At 43.6% G+C, this 19,943-nt stretch overlaps 2 non-coding genes across 2 annotated transcripts; both read right to left on the reverse strand.

Annotated features, from left to right (window-relative positions):
• Positions 1-16,783: 16,783 nt before the first annotated feature.
• trnal-uaa (transfer RNA leucine (anticodon UAA)) lies at positions 16,784-16,899 on the reverse strand. Its single transcript has 2 exons — positions 16,862-16,899; positions 16,784-16,829 (listed from the first exon to the last, which is right to left on the reverse strand). It is a non-coding gene; the product is annotated as a tRNA-Leu (tRNA).
• A 1,354-nt stretch (positions 16,900-18,253) lies between these two features.
• On the reverse strand, positions 18,254-18,367 carry trnal-caa (transfer RNA leucine (anticodon CAA)). Its single transcript has 2 exons — positions 18,330-18,367; positions 18,254-18,288 (listed from the first exon to the last, which is right to left on the reverse strand). It is a non-coding gene; the product is annotated as a tRNA-Leu (tRNA).
• Between the last annotated feature and the right edge of the window lie 1,576 nt (positions 18,368-19,943).

The following is a 19,943-nucleotide window of genomic DNA, read 5'->3' on the forward strand; positions in this document are numbered from 1 at the left end:
GATTTGGAGGTGAACACGGATTAGGTGATGTGTCTGGATTCAGCGGTGCATCGTCTAATTCAGAGATGTACACGGATTTGACGATGTGTACAGATTCAGCGGTGTGTTGTCAAATACAGGGGTGCACACTTATTTGGGGATGTGCATATATTTAGAGGTGGATAAGCCAATACGGGGATGTTTACTGATCTCGGGCTTCTCACAGATTTGTAATTTTTGTCGATTTGGGGTTGCGACGCATCTCAAGCTTGTTTCATTTATAGATACTTTTTTTTAAATAACTGCACTTTGAACTTTCAACAGTAAACTTGTTATTCTGTGCTGCAAACTTCTATTTTGTGAACCGTTTCAGATAACTCTTGCTCCACATATGACCCACCAGGATTTGGAGTTGCTCACGCATTCTGGGCTGCAAGCCGATTTTTAATGTTGAGGCCCATATCCTTACCCACTTGTGTTCCGGCTGGATTTAGTCCTAAAACTGCTGGAGAAAGTGCGGAAAGGACAGATGCTGTTTTCTCCCTGTAGGCATTAGCTTTTAGGGTCTAGTGCTCCTGTCACGTTCTGTCACTCTGCAAACTTATCCTTCAATCTCTTTGAATTATGGAGGACAGCAGGTGTACAAATGTCTCTATCCAGCAAACTTCACCATGATCATCATGACTCCAGTATCTCTACTATATTTTTTTAATGTTTTCTAATTGTACATGCAATTTTCTATGGTTTATCGCCGAGCAGCAGTGAACTATCTGATTGGCCTTTCAGAGTTCTCTTTGGGAACAAGTTGACTTGATCAGCATTTCCGATCGTGTGTTCACGATCACACTTAATAAAAAAAAAAAGCGGCCATATTCTGAACAATTTGAAATGATAACGTCATGATCAAGTGGATGTGTCAGCGGGCTTGGGTGCACAATCAATTGTGTATTGTGCAGAATTAGGGCAGCATCGGCGAATTTGGAGGTGCACATTGCTTTGGTGTGTTCATTGATTTGGAAATGCGCACGGATATGTGGGTGTTTTATCAAGTATGGGGGTGCGCACTGATTTGGAAAATGCGCAGTTTCAGGGGGTCTGCAATGCGCAAATACGGGTCTGCAAACAGTATTATGGAGTGTACATGGATTTGGCGAGCCGCGCAGATTTAAAAGTGTTTACCTGAGTGTTTACCTCAGTTTTGGGCACGGATTTGGTGATGTGCGCAGTTTCAGAAGTACGTTGTCCAATTTAAGGGTTTACACAGATCTGGGGCACGAATTAGAGTTGTGTCTCTCGCCCTATCACCTGATGAAATCGCATTTAGCTGTGCATGGTAATATTAAATGCCCAAACAGACATTTTCTGAACTCTTTGAAATAATTCCTTCTCTGGAATAATTTATTTTGTATGTCTTTGGGTACGTGCTGATTAGATGAGGTGCAAAGACTTGGGGATGCGTTTTGGCTGTATTGGCGGATCAGGATTTGCAGACGAATAAATATTGGTTTTCATGTGGATTTTTATTGGCTAGGCTGCCATTCTGTGAACTGGTTGAAATGATCTTTGCTTTGGGATAACCTAATGTACATGTAGGGATGCCAATGGGTTGGTGGTTCACACTGTTTTGGGGACTGTGCAGACATAGGGGTGTCTTTGTGAAATGGGGTTCACACGGTTTTGTGAATGCACATGATTTAGGGATCTGCTCTCAAATTTAGGGTCCACACGTATGTTACAATGTGCGTATATTTAGGCGTGGCTTGTCGAATATGGGGGTGGCCACGTATTTATTCTTAAACTGAGAGTTGTGACTCGCGGACGATCTCCAGTTCAAATCGTATTTTAGGGTTCATGGGAATTTCAATGTCGAAACAACCATTTGCTGAACGGTTTGACATGATTCTTGCTGTGGAAAAATGTAATATAAGTGGTGTGTCGGCGTGTTTGGAGAGCTCACTGAATTGCTGATATGCGCAGATTTCGGGGTATGTTTTCAAAGATGGGCGTGCACATGTATTTTGAATACATATAGATTTGGCTTGTTTGGCGGATCAAGGTTTGCGCACCAATGTGTGTGCAGATTATTAATGACGAGGATGCAATTTTCTCAACTGCTTGAAGTTATTCTTGCCCTGGGAAAGTCTGATGTGCATTTGGAGGTTTCAGCAGGTTTGGGGTGCGCACTGAATTGGGATTGCGTATATTTAGATTATATCGGCGAATACAGGAGTACACACGGTCTTGGGAAGGGCACGTAGTTAGGTAATTTCTCGAAAACGGGTTTGCACACGCATTTGCACACGTGCGCTGATTTAGGGATGCGTGCTCCAATATGGGGCTGCGGATCAGTTTGGGGATTGAGCAGATATATCGTCGATTGAGCGAGGTGTGTCGACGAATATGGGAGTTGCAAAGTTTCTGTGGGTGTATATGATGGTTCAGACGGATCTGACTGTGTCCGACCTTCGGATCCTTGCGGATAATTTATTGTCCACGTCGCCATTTTGTGTTTGGAGTGAATCTTCGTCTGGATAATTTAAAGTGCATATGGGAATATGCGCAGATCAGGAGGTGCTTGGGGATTTCAGTGATGGGCACATTTTTAAGGGGGTAATTTTAAATATGGGTTGCACACGAATTTGGGTGACAACCAGATCTGGGTGTGTAGGCCGATCTGCAAACGGATATTAGGGGGCGTGAGAGCTTTTATTGTCGGGACAGCCATTTTCTGCTCCGAACCAGATCTCTGTAATAGCTGGCTCACTACGTTATTGATTAATCCAGGTTCGAAGTACCTCTGTCTTAAGTATTACACACCTTTTGTGACTTAAACTGACCTCGGCCTCGGAGCCACCGGGATAATTAACTCTGTCCAGTCTGGCCTTCAGTTTGACGGTCCTTGACCTCGTCTCTGTGTTTTATTCAATGCTACTTGGTCACCTGCGGTTCTACTTCCTACTCCATCGCCCACCCCCAAACAGCAGGCATGCGCATACCACATGTTAATAACGGGGCAGCTGCAGCAAACTCCCCAGTTAGAATATTAAATCTCTTTCGGTACACGTGTAAAACCCGTGCTCCTTACACCAGCCGCACCAAATGCTGGAACAGATTCCAAAAATGTGTGTATACGAAGACCTCCTGCAAAAATCGTTACACATTTACCTGCACTTTCTAAGCATCTCTTCCCTCGAAAGATCACTAATCGGGAGTTGCTAGTTCTTAAGCCATGAGACTTCGGAACCACTAAAATCACTTATTTGTAAATGTTGGCGGACCTATAGGCTTACATAGCACGACTCTCCTGTTCCTCCACACTGTGATCAAATCTACCATATGTACTCTGTAATCTAGTTTGAAAAGGCATTGCGTATGAACTTTTGGTTGTGATGAAATTCTGCGCTATCCACAATATCACATAGCTGTCATTGATTCACTTAGAGATGAAGCGAAGAATAATGAGCCACGGCGTCCAGTATCCTCAATTGAACCCCAGCCTAATCGCTAAGTTGTTTTCCTTTTTTTTGTTCGTTTACTTTGTCAGAATACTGATAAATATCACGGAGAGGAAGTACAAATTCCTTTCAGAAAAAAAAAAAAAACACTGGAATGAACTCCGTTATCCATTGCTCCGAGCTGGAATCGTATGATTCTGACCGCGATGCTACGGTTAGCCTCAATCTGCAAGTTACCAACTCACAATTCCACTTCTTTCTCAAGTCATTTACAAATATCAGAGACAGCAGGGTTACAGAACAGATGTTTTGGAAACTCACTATCTACTGCCAGCCCCATACTCACCATGTCTCCCGACGTTCTGGATCGAGATATTGTGGGAACTCTTGTCAAACGCCTCACTCAATTCCATAAACAGGTCATCTATCTCCTTAATATGTTTTGTCAATCTCTCAGAAAGTCATTCAGGTGCGTAAGGTATGACCTTCCCCTCACAAAGACATTTGATTGCCTGTGATTATGCTTCTCCAATTATTTGTCAAACCTGTCGTGAAGAATCCCCTTTAAACGTTCAGCCTCCACTGATGGCAGTGCTCACTGTTTTACAATTCCCTGGATTATCCTTACGACTTATTACGCGTCTTAACCAAGATTATATTTAGAGTTTATACTTCGATATTACCCGCTCACGATTAAAATTAATAAACATCATGGAACAACCACTGAAGGACTCAGACTGATAGCGCCATTCAGCTTTCTCTGGGGAATGTAATATGTGAATACAAACTGCCGCTACTCCCAACATCTTTCTAATTGTATAAATAATTTATCCCCTATCGTATTTGTTTCGAGAGGCCCTCCAATTTCCCAGTTTCGTCAAATCAAAATTAGCTGAAACTTTGTTCCATTAATTATCAAGTTTCTGTTTCTTTCACACTGTCCTTTCCAACCATTCGTTGCTTGTTTTTTTGTCAAATATCAGTTCTGCGTTGGCATAGTCGAATATCTCGCTGACACTGACTAAAATTAGACCGGTCAGAAGCAAGAGACAATCTGCAGACTCTAAAATTCCAAAATGCTGGAGGAGCTCTTTAGGCCATGCAGCAGCTTTTCCTCTTTGTCCAATTCTGCTGCCTGAGCTGAAGACTCTCGCTAGCAATTTGTGTAGAAGTAGACCATATCAGCTGGCATTTCGCTTCGCTGTGTCTTTTGTCCTTGGGTTCACAGCATCGCCTCGTCCACCTAACTCCACGCCTCCACCTTCCCTTTGAAAGCTGACATTCTGTTTTTGGAAATTAATTCAAATCGGTAAACAGAAGGAAAAGTTACAGGTACGGACAGAGGAGGAAGTCAGCGTGAAGAAAAAGACAGGTTATGATGTGAGCAGGAGTGGTTACTATCGACGAAAGTATACTCCATATCAAGCGGTTTTGTCAGAATCAGGAAGAAGGATTGACAGTTTCGCCTCAAGGCACAACTTAAGCGAGACGAGAGTGAGATACAAAGGGGATTTTTCTGTGATGCTGAGTCTGGTGGTGTCGTCGCGATCGACGGTACATATTTGTTGTTTAACTGTAAGGCAACACACACAAAATGCTGGAGCAATTCAATAGATGGATGGCAACTTTGGTAAAGAGTAAACATTCAACTATTCGGGCCGACAACCTCCATGATTTTGTATGTGTGGTTCTGTATTTCGTGCATCGACAGATTTTCTCCAGTTTTGTTTGAAACTCCGTTCATCATATTGTTTCCGTATATTACAGTGGGAGTACAAAACAGGAGCCTGAAAACAGCTGAATTGTACTACTGCATAGCATTTATTTCTATATTTTAATGAGTTACAAAATCCGTTTCAGTGGGTATTTCACCACATTCTTGAGATCCTCTCGGAATTTACTCTGAGTCAGGACGTCAATACACGTGTTGGTGCAGGAACTGAGGATCTGCAGCATTCCTAATGTCTCTTCTATAAAGCAAACTGGATTCATGACAGAATAGTAAACAAAACTCATTGAAATCCGTTGATAGATGTAAAATACCAAACGTTTTCCCCACAACATTATGAAACTACCCGTTATTCTGAAGAGCAAAACGATGGATTTGCGTCGGTTGTCCATCTCCCGGTCCTTGTCATTCTCTCCACTCTTTTGTCCCCGGAATCTCCTGCGGGTCCGACTGACCACCAGAATCCGCCTGGCTGTCAGAATATTGAAAAACTAAATCAGAAAAAAATGGGACACAAGGGGTTAAAATGCGGTGAAACATGTCAAATACCACCCGTGAGGGAGAGTTTCTGTAGCTCGGTGTAAGAACACAATACCAGGGGATACCATCAAATATTATCTTAGGCTCGTATACAAAGCCCCAGAGAACACTCTCCAAACAGGCCAGCACACTCACTGTCCCGATAACCACAGCCGCCGTTCTCTCGGTGCAATATTTTGTTTTCAGCTTCTCACAGCAAATAGCCACGAATCGATCGACGGTGAAAGGGACAGTCAGCCAGACAGAGGCAGTAGTGTTCGCATGAATACTGCACACTGCATACTGCACACAGGAGGGATGAACAGGAATGATCGGCGAAAATAAAGCCAAGCAGTCCACATCTGGAGCGGAAGCGGGATAACGAATAGGAGATCGGCCGCTGCTACTCCCACCAGGTAGAGAGTTACACATTTGGAGAGACCGCACTTATCCCGGGACACGATCACAAGCGCCATCAAGTTCGCTGAAGAGAGAGGGGAAATAGGAAATAGAAAATATACTGATTAAAACCCATTGCCGCAGTTTTCGGGGATCATGTAATATTCCCATTTTATTGTAGTATTCAGCGGTAGAAGGGTGAAGCGAGGTTCAAGAGCTGGCTGAGATTACACATTAAAATAAAGTCAAATGATTTAAATTCGGATTCCTTTCTGATGACCAGAAATATAAAGAGGCAACGGACAGATGAAACTAGGTGCCCTCAGAGTCAGTACTGTTTGGAACATTTTTATCGGCTTCATCCGCGTCTGATATGAATGGAATGAATCAATTCGGACGCCGATGGCGGGATTCTTGCATTAAACAATCATTAGCTTCCCTGTGACTCCCTGTTAGCGACAGAACAGCCGAAGGACACAACAGAAACTGGAACCCCCGGAACCACTCATCCAGACAAAAACAGAATCTGTGGGAAAGCAGTTAACGTTTATTTTCTGAGCTGTTTTCAGAGAGCCCCCATGACACGACTTTCTCATACTCTTTCTATGCAAGCTGCCTGAGGCTTTGTGTTTCCAGTATTTACACTGTTTGTTTCCTATTCCAGAATTTGCCACCTCGCCGACTTTCCAGCAGAACTTTGACTAAGGCAGCAGTCACAGCTCAGTCTGATAAAACCTCTCAGATATACATGACGCCCCCTGACTGACTCCATCACAGGGAAGCCGGGAGAATAATTTAACATCCAGTACCAGGGACGGTGACACAGACAGATGTCTGTAGCGGTGTCAATGTGGATATATTATAATACATTTTACAGTATTTATAGTTACATGGATAACATAATACATTTCACAGCGTTGGTAGTTAGGAATCAACACGTCGGCTTTGTTAATTGATCAGCAACGACTTCATTGTGTTGTCCAGCAACTGCTTCACTTTCTGTCGCACAGCTCACTTGTACTGAATATCCTCAATCTCCCTGCTGCAACAGGGAGCTCCTCAAATGTGCTGAATCGTTAACACTAATCGTTTGTTTGATCATGACACGTACCTCACACAACCACTCACATACCAATGCTGACAATCAATTAGCATCATCTCCGCGGCAGTATAAACACAGCATTTGCAAATGCAGTGTAGCTGCTTCGAGACCAATAGCACAGAGACCCGAGCATCACATTATTGAACACAAACCGTTGGAAGATATCTCCCTGTCCCACTGAGGTCTTCGATGTTGGCGGATTCTCTGAATTCTCACAGCAGTTTATTTTTAGATCCAGATATCAGAATCCACAGTCGCAGCTTTGATTCCATTCCTAGAATGCCGAACAGTAAGACTGGACCTGCGACCGTGGTAATCAGCGACAGAAACAATCACTATATTGGAATTAATTTCAAACCCCCCCTCCCCAACGGCAGCTGATACCGCAGCTTACCGAGAATTCCAAAGGCTGAAATAAAAGGATAGTAAACTTCTCCTATCCGCAAAAGGACTGGATAACCCATTTCCGTGATAAACTGCCAATTGTGTTGCTCCTGAATTCACAGTTCCTTCAGAAACTCTGAGCTAATGTATTCAAAACGGCCTTGATTTATAGAAATGATCAGTCTCCAGAGACACTGTAAATGCCGCTGACTGACTACAAAATGCGTCGATCTGCAAAGGAAATATTCAATAATAAATATTAAATATCGGATTCTGAATTGGAAGATGAATCGACGTAGGTTGGATGAAAGTGAATGAAGGAGAGACAAGCATCATATGCTATATTATAACTTTGTGAAAGATAGTCAGACCGACAGAATGCCAATGGTTCAGGCTACAACGGCCGCTTCACACAACCGCCTGATATTTACCTCTCCCTCGCTGACCGACTTCCATTCTCCTACCAACAGGGAAAAACTTCAATCAATTCCGATATTCCCCCTATCGAGGCACCAGAGCAGCCGCTCCTCTCTGGCACTCAAGGTGCGTTACGGAGCACAGAGAAACAGATAGCTCACCAGTTTCATTGTTTCAGACAGCAGAGAAATACAGATACAGTCCCACAGTGAACCCAAGAACTAGACACAGATTATCAGTTCAACGTTTACACCGAAACACAGATGGTCAATATCTCTATTTTATTCTGCACCACTGCCGTACAGGAAGAGACACGGACCCGGTCCCAAATCCCCACCCACGGGGCTGGCAGTGTCAGTCTTGGTTCAGGAATGGACAAAGAAAATGTAAATTGGGACATGATGAATGTGTTATTGGAAGAACTTCAGTAAGGTTCGGATATGCACATTGCTTTCCGTTTAATATGCGTGTGTGAGGATTAGTCAACAGGTCAATGTCAGTTAGATGAAACAAATGGGCCACGTTCAAACATTTAGGTGACTCAGGGTTTGTGTCTGGACCCCAGCAGTTCACAGTCTACATTGGAGATTTGGATGTGAGGACGAACTTTATTATATTCATGTCGGCTGTTGTACAGATCTGAATTTCATGGTTAGTAGTGGAAAGGGCGCAGCGGGAGTTTGGGGATGCTGACAGAAGTGACGGAGTAAAGATGTGGTAGACAGACAAAATATGGAGTTATTTGAGGCCATTCATTCCCAGACGGACAAACTAGAAAATCAATATTTACATGGGTCCAGACTGAACGGTTCGGAGGGACCAAACGGTCCTTGTCAACAAATAATTAAGAGTTAACATTCAGGTACCGCAGACAATTAGGGAGTCAAACAGTATTTTGTGTTACGATGCAGGAGAATTGGAGAAGATTTATAGAGATGTCTTACTGGAAGGAGTTCTACAGGGCGTGATGGGAATGCCCCTTGAATATTATATCCAGGTCTTGTTATACTTCCATGTGAAAGTTGTCCCTATTGAAGAGCGGGGGCCGAAACTATCCCTCGCACTGACCGTATAGTTCCGGGGATGGCACATTTGCTGTGTGCGGGGAAAGTCAGTCTGTATCTCTAGAATTGTGAGAATTGCTGGGATTTTTCAGATAATTCAGACCAATTGCAGGGAGGATGTTTACCCTGAATTATGGTTATATTACCATGTGTCACAGTCCCAGAATGAAGGAACGGATATTCAGGAAGGAGTGGAAAATAAATGTCCTTAATCACTGATTCCGTCCTCAGTTATAACATACAGAACTGCAGGACAGGAGGAAACCATTTGGTCTGTGGTGTTGCGCTGATATAAGTAAGCCTTTGATGTCTCATTAAGTTAATCCCTCTGCCTGAATGCACATTGAGTATTATTTCCAGGTCTAGTCACAGTTCCCCAAGAAAGTTATCCATGCAATAGAGAGAGTGACGGGACTATTCCTTACACTGATTTGACAGCTTCAAGAGATGGCAGGCTACCTTTGCGAGGGTAGAATGAATGAGCCGGGCCTGTTTCCTCTTAAACTGTGAGGAGCATTGATAGATTCGTCTAGGTAATCCGGACCGATTGCCTGGAAAATATTTCGAATGAATGAAGATTATAATGGGTTATAGACTCAGAATGAAGGAATAATATTCACAATGCAGTGGAAAATAAATTTCCCTCATCAATAACTATTTCTCCAGTTAGACAGTGCGGTACACGAAGAGACCCTTAGTCTGTCATGTTGGGCTGATATGATTAAACAGGTGATGCCTAATGAAACAATTCACTCTGCCTGAGGTGTGTCTATATCCGCTCCTTCTCTGTGAATTTGTTTGCCTATTTCAGAATCTCATCAGTACCACTGCCTTTATTACCACACTAAAAATGTATTCCAGACACCCGGAACTCTCTGCTTTGTTTTATTTTCAACATTTCCCCATAAATCTCCTTTGAACATTTTCCCCTCGCATCTCAACTACATGTCCTCACTTATCCAGTACGTTGATATTGTGAGAACGGTTACAGTTACCGACTGTATTATAAGTCTTATACGCCTCTCCATCTCCCCTTGGTGGCTGCCATTCTGGAAAGAATAACACATGTTCCTGAAAATCCTCCTTTTAGATCTCCTCCCTATGAACCTCCGAAACTCTTTACAAAGCCTTGGCCTCATTCTTATAATGTGGCGACTGAATAAAATTTTAAACGCCAGCTGGAACCTAACCAGAGATTGATAAAGCGTCAATATCATTTGTTTTTACGACAATAATGATCTTCTCTGTTATTGCCTTGGTTTCTGCCACTCCGGAAACAGCAATTGAAGTTTGTGCTATTTCTGCATCTTGGGACCTTGTAGACCTCAGTCGAAAGGTCCTCTTTATAACCTCCTCTATACCATTTCGAAATCCTCGCCATCCCTCCTATAAAGGAGCGACTGAAAATAGATGCTGTATTCCACACGCAACCTGACCAGAGTTCTATAGAAAACCAAATTTCTCTGGACAATGACGAAACGACGGGAGTGGGCTGGGTCTGGGATGTCCTGACAAGCAGTAGGTGGGAGACTGCCAGAGGATGTTTCCTCTGCACGCTGACAGGTGAAGTGAACCGCCACAGGGCCTCCTCCCTCCAGCACAAGGAGATTGCCTGACAGGAAGCTGAGCATGAAATTCACATTCCCGGTAAGCAAGACAAGCCACAAAGGGGCGAGCGAGGACGAAGACCAGTGAGGGAACGACCAGATTTATGAATTGGCCAGGGGTTTTAATCATCGTAAATATTAGTGAAAATTACGGACATGGGACGGTAGTTTGACTAAACGGCGGGTAAATATGTTTTTATCCAAACAGGCGATGACCTGACGGGAGTGGTTCTGCCTGTTCCCTTTGGAGTATCTGGAGACACGTGGCAATGGGCCGACCATACTTTCCGAGAAGAGTGGAGTAAAGTAGAGAGTGCTAAATTGGACGTTGACTTTCACACAACTGACGCCACAGACTTTAAAGACAAGTTGCTATCGTTTCTGCGGAATGAGGCGAAGAAGCTGACCGAAGATTCATCAGCAGTTGATTTAAATGATGAACTCGGTTTCGCTTTACATCTCTGGCTGATAAATGCAGAGGTATATCTTCAGAGAGCCAAAGTTATTGTAGGTTTGGAAAGTTCGGTGGCATCAAGCCCATACCCGATGGGGATGAAGAATATGAGGCTTGGACTGAGCAGGGTTCTCGGTTACTGGACGAATAATATGAGACAACTGAGACTGGTAGAGAGCTTGAACAGTCCGTCTGCTGATATAGCGAGTTTCTGAAATGCATTCTTAGAAAATCCATTGCCACATCAGCGAATTACTTGCAAGCTCTGGAAGATGCAATTGCCACTGCTTAAAGCGCAGCCAATCTTAGGATGTTTAGGCACACATTTTAGGAAGTAGGAGCTAAATTGCTTGCCTACATTTTCGGATTGGCCAAGCTGCTTCACTGTTTGAACTACAAAGGGTGCATTCAGCTGTCTTAAATTCATGATGGATCAAATTGTGAAGAGTGGGTTTTCGCATGATGTGATTGCTCTACGTATTCGAATGAGCCGGGAGATGCGGCCTCCTCCATATTTATACTGAATGACTCAGGGAAGTTAGAGAGCAGGAAAACAAGATGGAGGAGCAGTAGGCCTCCATCATCAGAGCAAAGGTCCCGGTAGTAGCCTCTGTTGTTAAAGCGTCCTTAACGTCACAGAAATGCGGGTTTTGCAGGTCATCGTGAAACATCTCAGGACGAAAGTACTTGGGATGATATCGTTTGGAGCTGGCACCAAGCACCAAGGGCCAATAGGGATGCCCGACCCACTGGTGCGATGTACCGAGACGAGAGCTGCTACTGAGTAGGGTCCTTGGAACAACGCAGTGACCAGTGTTTTCTGTTGCAACTGAGGAGAAGATAGACCTTCGAAGCGGCAGAGTGAAAGTCAGGAAAGTCTTCGGAAATGGAATTAGTGGTTAATCAAACAGCAATGCAAATAGGTAAAACTACAGAAGGACACAGTGAAGGAACGGGATGACGTTTTCCAGGGGATACGTTCCTATCAGTGTATTAAGGAACACACTAAAGTAAAAAAAAATCTTCCCGAAGGGTTAGTGGGACCAAGCTCTGATGTATCTACGCGAATTGAAGGTCTTTATGTTAGAGCCATAAATGACCACTGGTTCTGAAGTTACTTTGCTTTTTAGATCCATTTACAACCGGTGTCCGACACACTTGCCCTTGGCGCCTGTGAGCGTCCTTGATATTTCGGGGTTTGGTACTAACGGTTACCCCTCCGATGATTTTCGCCGAAGCTGGAGTTTATGGAAACATACGTTGGAGTAACTGAGACTGTTGACGCAACACCGTTGTTGAGCCCGGAATGGATTGAAAAGGATGAAATTTTTATTCTTGTGAGAAGGCGCCAAGGAGAATGCGAAGAGCGATATACAGAGAACTTTTTGAACACTGTGTCCATTCACACTGTGTTCAGAGCAGCTTTTGAGAAGGTGCAAGCTCCTGCTAAGTATGATTATGAGCGGAAAGGAGGAACAGTGAGGTGCATCCCGTCTAATCCTGTCCTGTTACGTTCTGGGAGCAGCTAGAGCGACCGGAAACACTACATTTGCTGAAATGTGCGATAGTGGAAACAGGGATCGACTGATAACATGCTGGAACGCGAAGACGCCTTTTCCACTGGCAAGTCTGAGTTTTATTTCGCCACAGTATTTTAGAAATCGAGGTCACCCTTTCCCGAGAGAGGTCTCGCCGACTGGTTCCAGCAGGGGATCAGGATATTTACCAACAGATGCTGTAACAAAAGGAACCTAAATTTAGTGATGGATCAGGAGCGGCTAAGCCGTCGGGAGACACGAGAGATAGACACGGGCTGACACCGTCCAGTAGTCAGCCAGGAAATATGAGTGATAGACATGGGATACCCGGTCCAGTAGACTGTAAGAGTCCCAAGGGGTGAATTAATGCGCAAACCATTCATTCTCCTGAATTCCGGAGAGTAGAGACCAGGAACCGTCAAATGCTTCTCGCATGACAAAGCTTTCAATCCTGGAATACTTTTCTAAACCACCTCTGAACCATCTCCAGTGACAGCACACCCAGTCTCCGACAAGGTGCATTTCAAAACTGCATTAAAAAAAAAAGAAAACTACATCGCTGCTTCTATACTCCATTCCTCTCGAAATGATCACGAACATCGCATTGGCCTTCCTCACAACTTTCGCAAACTGCCTATTATACTTCAGGGAATGCTGGACGAGGAACCTAGAGTCCCTTTTCCCATCAGATTTTCCAGTTTCCTCTGCGTTGAGAAAATAGACTTCCATTTTATTTCATCTGCTCAAGTGCAGGACCAAATATTTCCTGACAGTATGTACTATCTGCCACTTCTTTGCCCATTCTCTTAATCTGTCTCCGACTTTTTGTAGTCTTTCTGCTTCCTCCAGATGTCCTGCAACTCCAGCTATGTTCATCCTGTCCGCAAACCGGTCCGTAAGATAATCAATTCCAACATCCAAGTCATTATGAAATAAAATAAAAAAATATTCATCCATCCATCAGTTCTATTGTATCCTGCATTTCTGTTTGATATTGTGCTACCTCAATTGCAACTTCTTTTACATTTAGTAGGCTTATATTGTCTAAATGTTATTCATATAATTTTCGAAATCATATTTACTATCTGCATTAAGTGTTTGAGCTTTACGTGAATAATTTTAAATCGTGCATATTCGATCCTCTGTCAATGTGTAATTCATCTGAGAAAAGAGTAAGAAAATACTTAAGAAAGAAATCAGGAGGGCTGAAAGAAGACATGAGGTTCCTTAGGCAGTCAAGGTGAAGTATAATTCTAAACGCTTCTACAGGTATTTTAAGAGCAAAAGGATAGTAAGGTATAAAATTGGTCCTTTAGATGATCAAAGTGGTCGGCTATGTATGGAACCAAAAGAAATGGGAGAGATATTAAATTGTTTCTTTTTTTTGCTTCCGTATTTACTAAGGAAACTGCAATGGAGTTTATGGAAACAAAGCAAACAAGTAGGAAGTTCATGGAATTTATTTAGATTAAAGAGGAGGAGGGGCTTGCTGTCTTGAGGCAAATCAGAGCAGATAAATCCCCAGGACCAGACAGGATAATCACACGGACCTTGAAGGAGACTAGTCTCCTGGCAGGGGCCCTAGTAGAAATATTTAAAATGTCGATATCCACGGGTCAGGTGCCGGGGGATTGGAGAATAGCTCATCTAGTTCCGTTGTTTAAAAAAGGCTCAAAAAGTAAACCCGGAAATTATAAACACGTAGTCGGTAAATTATGGAAAGGAATACTAAGTGATAGGAGTAAAAATATTTAGATAGATTGGGACTTAATAGAAAACGTCAGCATGGCTTTGTGCATGGTAGGTCATGTTGAAGCAATCTATTCGAGTTTTCCGAGGAGGTTACAAGGAAAGTGGATGAATGGGAGGCAGTGGATGTTGTATACATGGACTTCAGAAAAGCCTTTGACAAGATCCCGCATGGGAGGTTAGTTAGGAAGATTCAATCGCTAGGTATAAATGGAGAGGTACTAGACATTGGCTCAATGGAAGAAGCCAGAGAGTGGTAGTGGAGAGTTGCTACTCTGAGTGGACGCCTGTGACAATGGTGTGCAACAGGGATCAGTGCTGTTTACATTGTTATTTGTCATCTATATCAATGATCTTGATGATAATGTGACAAATTGGATCAGCATATTTGCTGATGATACAAAGATTGGAGGTGTAGTGGAAAGTGAGATAGGTTTTCAAAGCTTGCAGATGGATTTGGACCTATTAAAGGAACGGGCTGAAAAATGACTCATGGAGTTTAATGCAAACAAGTGTGAGGTATTCCACTTCGGAAGGTCAAACCAAGGTAGAACATACAAGGTAAATGGTAGGACACTGAGAAGTGCAGTAGAACAAAAGGATCTGAGAGTAGAGGTATATAATTCCCAAAAAGTGGCTTCACACGTAGATAGGGTTGCAAGGAACGCGTTTGGTACATTGGCCTTTGTACATCAAAGTATTGAGTGTAAGAGTAGGGATGTAATTGTGAGGTTGTATAAGACATTGGTTATACCGATTCTGGAGTATTGTGTGCAGTTTTGGTCACCAAATTACAGGAAAATATTAATAAGGTTGAAAGAGTGGAGAGAAGTTTTTCAAGGATGTTGCGGGTCTTCCAAAACTGAGTTAAAGAGAAAGGTTGAATAGGTTAGGACTTTATTCACTGGAGCGCAGGAGAATGAGAGCTGAATTGATAGAGGTGTATAGATAGAGTGAACGCAAGCAGACTTTTTTTCCACTGAGAATAATAGGCATCTGTCAGTCTCATGAGACCATGGATTTGCGCCATGGAAGGTCTTTCCAGGGCGCAGGGCGGGGCAGGGCTGTATGGGAGACCAACAGTTCTCAACCTGCAGGCCTTCACCTCTCCACGCCACCGATGTTGTCCAAGGGAAGGGCACTAGGACCCATGCAGCTTGGCACCGGTGACGTCACAGCGCAATGTGTTGTTAAGTGCCTTGCTCAAGATGACAAACATGCCTCGTCCGCTGAGGCTCATGTTACTAGTCCGATGCCTTGTCCACCAGGCCATGCGCCAACACTGAGGGAAGGGGAGAGAATAAAATCAGAGTTTATAGGTTAACGGTGAAGGCGGAAAAGTTTAAAGGGGGGCTTCTTCATGCAGAAAGTGGTGGGAGTGTGGAATGAGCTACCAGATGAAGTGGTGAATGCGGGCTCACTTTTGAAATTTAATAAAAATTGGGCAGGTATATGGATGAGAGGGATTTGGAGGGATATGGTCCGGGTGCAGGTCAGTGAGGCTAGGCAGAAAAATGGTTCGGCACAGCCTAGAAGGGCCAAAAGGCCTGGTTCTGTGCTGTAATGTTCTATTGTTCTATTGTTCTATCTGGTTGTCTCTGAGAGAGGTTACATCTAAACAAACTCCAGTGGGCTTCGTAGTCGCCCTGGATTATTACGTAAAATAGCAATTAATTTTGCTATTATCGTTATTCTTTCGCTTGACTTTGCACAGTGTGTTTTGTAACACATATTGTGTGCTTTGGCCGTCCTGTCAGTGCGGTCCTTCGTGGATTTTATTTTGTTTCTTTGATGCCGGCGGGAAAGTGAATCTCATTGTGCATTGTGATATATGTTCACAGATATGCTGTGAAGCAAAATTTACTTTCTGCTCTGAATTTTGAACCAATTGAGCCGGAGGATATTCTCCGTGCTATTCGATTTAAATCATCTGCATTGCAAAACAAGGAAGAGTGTCCTGTTAATCCACAAAAAGTGAATAGAATCCGGTCTAGGAATGATTAACCCGATATTCGCAATTCCAGAAAAGTGTTAAACGCACGTTACTGATCTCCACGGCAGATGTACGCTTAAGAACGACGATGCAAAATGCCGTTTCAATATAGAGACCAACAAAGTGTCTGCATGGCCCCCTTGGCATTCTGTTCACAAAACAGCCGCGGCTGAGATGGTGACACAGATACTCTTCACCGAGGCCACTTTCTCATCAAATTCCGCAGCCCGAATCCCATGTCATGTGACCCGTTGTTCAGTTCTATGTTGTGACTAAAAAAAAAACCTTTATCTTAATTGTTTTTTTCACATACTCCCAAACAGTCCACGCTTTGGTCGCTCAGTAAAATTACAGTGATTGCATGATAAAAACAGCACGTGAAAAACAGAGTAATTGTCAGGAGTGGGGTTCGAACCCGCGTCTCCAGGTGGAGACCAGAACTCTCGCGTTCACTAGGAAGCGACTTTCTCGCCTTAAGTCTGGCGCCTTAGACCACTCAGCCACCCTGACAGCCCCTGCAGTACTCTCTCCACATTCCAGATAAACATCTGTATTTCGGAATAGTCTGAATGACTGCTTTGATGAGAGGGTACACATACAAACACACTCTATATCCTGGGATTGTAAATGAATATGGACGTGATGCATTTTCTCAGTTTGCCGAACATGTGCGGAATCAGAGCGTCCAGCATCACAGCACTGGAATTGAGCTGCACCCCGTTCAGGCCATCCTCCAGAGAGAGGATGACGCGGATTCGGAGAGTGTGCAGAAGAGCATCACCGAGATGCTACCTGAAATAGACGGTTTGTGCAATAACGAAAGTTTAGTAAAACTTGTTTTTTTTTTCTCTCTGGAGCATCGGAGATGAGTCGGAATCTGATACACGTTTCTTAGATTTTCAGGCATCTCCATTCCAGGGTTCACATGTCTTAAAACGATCCACTCTTCGGGCATACATTTCAAATAAGAGGAGATCGTTTTAAACAAGATATGCCAACACACTATCACGCCATATCGGCAAGACCAAGGACTGATTGTTGTCTTCAGCAAAGGGTAAACCAAAGTTTCCTGAGCTAGTTTCTTTGGAGGATCAGAGGCGGGGCGCGTCTATAACTATAAATTGTTGTTATGACTATTTCCTCTACTTTCTTAGGAGACTGCGGTGATTCAGCATGATATCAAAAACCTTGATGAGCTTCTATAGATATGTCGAGCAGAGTATATTGTCAGTCTGCATCAAGACGTGGTGCGGAAAGACTGTACCTTTGAAGAAAAATCTTTTAAAAGTTAGTGAAATATTCGGCCCAGATCATCACGGGAAATGCAGTCCCAAAGATTAAGCAGATCCACATAAAACGATGTCATCGGAAAGCAGCGTCCACCGTCAAAGGTCGTCACCATTCTGTCATGCTCTTTTTGCGCTGCTGCCATCGGGGAGATGGTAGAAGAGCCTCAGGACTCGCATCACCACGTTCAAGAACAGTGACTACCCATCAGCAATCAGTCCTTTGATCAACAGGTGATAATGTACGCTCACGTGCCCATCCATTGAATAATCTGACAACCAATGATTTCACTTCAGAAACTTTTCTATATTGAACAGCTGAGTATGCCAGGAAGAGCTCAGCAGACCAGGCAGCATCTGTGGAAAAGCGTAAGCAGTCGGCGTTTCGGGACGAGATGCTTCACCGTGAATAGATCACTTACTCAGAATTCGGTGTACGGTGATCTGTTGGTATACGATGAACAGTGCTCTATTAAAAAATATTCTTATCCTCCAAAAGTTTTTCTAATACACCTTAACAACCCAGGTTTCGTTTGCAGAAATAACGTCGCCTCGATTGAATACTTAAAGACAAATTATGTCAGGAGTGGGATTCGAACCCACGACCCCAGATGGAGACCAGAACCCTCCCGTTTTTCGGAAGGACGTTCATTCCTTGAGTCTGGCGCCTTAGACCGCTCGGCCACCCTGACAACTTTTGATTTGTGTTTGAGAACGGAATAAATGTCTGATTTTTAAGAAAAGTCATATACACTCAAACACATATATTATCCTGTCAATCGGAAATGAAAGCGAGGGTTTGCTCAGGTTAGGCATCTTCTGTGGAAAGTAAAGGTGTAAAATATTACAATTCCATGACTCGTGAGACGCGTCTCGGCAAGAATTTGTGAAGGACGTTTGTTTGGATGATAACTCTTGGAAGACTCATCGCTTTCACATTTAGGGAAGCGGAGAAATAAACGTTTATAGACAGGACTGAATCTGAAAACTGGGTGGGATTTGAGCGCAACAATGTCAACAGAAACGGAACGCAGGAGGTTCAATTATAACCGGCAACGCTGCTTTGCAAATGGATGTTGGTAAGTAGACTATAAGGCCCAATAATCTGATGATTTTGGAACTAAGTGAAGATGTGACAAGGTTAACAGAAGCCATCGTGCGGAAAGGCCGTTCGGTCTGCTGGGTCTGTTTCGACATTCCATCATGGATGAGTTATGACAGTCTGAATGTCAGACTTGTAGGTCAATGATTAATCTGAGAGAGGAGACAGAAATAGGGTCTCTTGGACGTTAGAGCAACTGCCTTTCTGAGAGATGAGACGCTTAACAGAACGTAATTCGCTCAGGTTCTCTGACCCAGTGTTAAAGGGAACGCTCGGAGGACACTGACACTGGATGAGCCTTCTCTGCCCACGACTGAGGTGGGTTTTGCGCACAGTGTGGAAAAGGGGTGACCGGCGGGAAGCTGCGGGTGTGTTTACCTGGGTTGATAGCTTTACCTCGTCAAAACTGCACTCCATTTCACAGTCACAGTCGATGACTTTAACGGGGATCTCGGAGAAGAACGTGGGAAGATTCGAAGGCATCGGCACCTGGAAAAGAACCACCTCTCTTTTTCTCTCCAACCTACTCCATTGAATATCCAGAACGGAACTGATTTCCTGTATCACAGGACTGTATCAAATCACCAGAGCTGGGAGAAGCTTGGGAAATGTATTTACTCACTTATATAAACTTATACTCTGCTAACCTATTTGCCTTATCTTGTATTATATTACTTTACCACGTAGGTCCTAATAAAATAGCGTTTATAACAGAAGATTCAGACTGCAGCTGTGTCCGTTTCTGCAGGTACTTTTGAACTCATTACAGGGTACGCAACAAGCATTATATAGAGCCACTCTGGGCAGAAGAGTAACCATTAAAGGGCATGTTCACAATTAGAGAACGTGCACGACATGTTATTGCAGTACGACAGCCAAGAGAGAAACGTAAAGTATTTTCCGAGGATATCCCGGTCGCATATACGAGGGAGTTTATTCTGATTTGAGCGGAAATGCGAATGACCTCTTTGATAATATGGTAGGCATGTTCGAATATCCTAGAAGCGTAGGGAGCTGGCAAATGTTCAGAAACAGCCTGAGGTGCAGATGGGAGTCACACCGGTTAGCCACGGACAGACAGGGATGTTGTAACCCAGTTTCCTTGCAAATGAAATGGGTTAGAGTGGATGGAAAAGAGGTGTACTGTCAAAACGTAAAGATTCAAC

This window comes from Hypanus sabinus, chromosome 18, assembly GCF_030144855.1.
Source record: "Hypanus sabinus isolate sHypSab1 chromosome 18, sHypSab1.hap1, whole genome shotgun sequence".
In the NCBI taxonomy this organism is placed as follows: domain Eukaryota; kingdom Metazoa; phylum Chordata; class Chondrichthyes; order Myliobatiformes; family Dasyatidae; genus Hypanus; species Hypanus sabinus.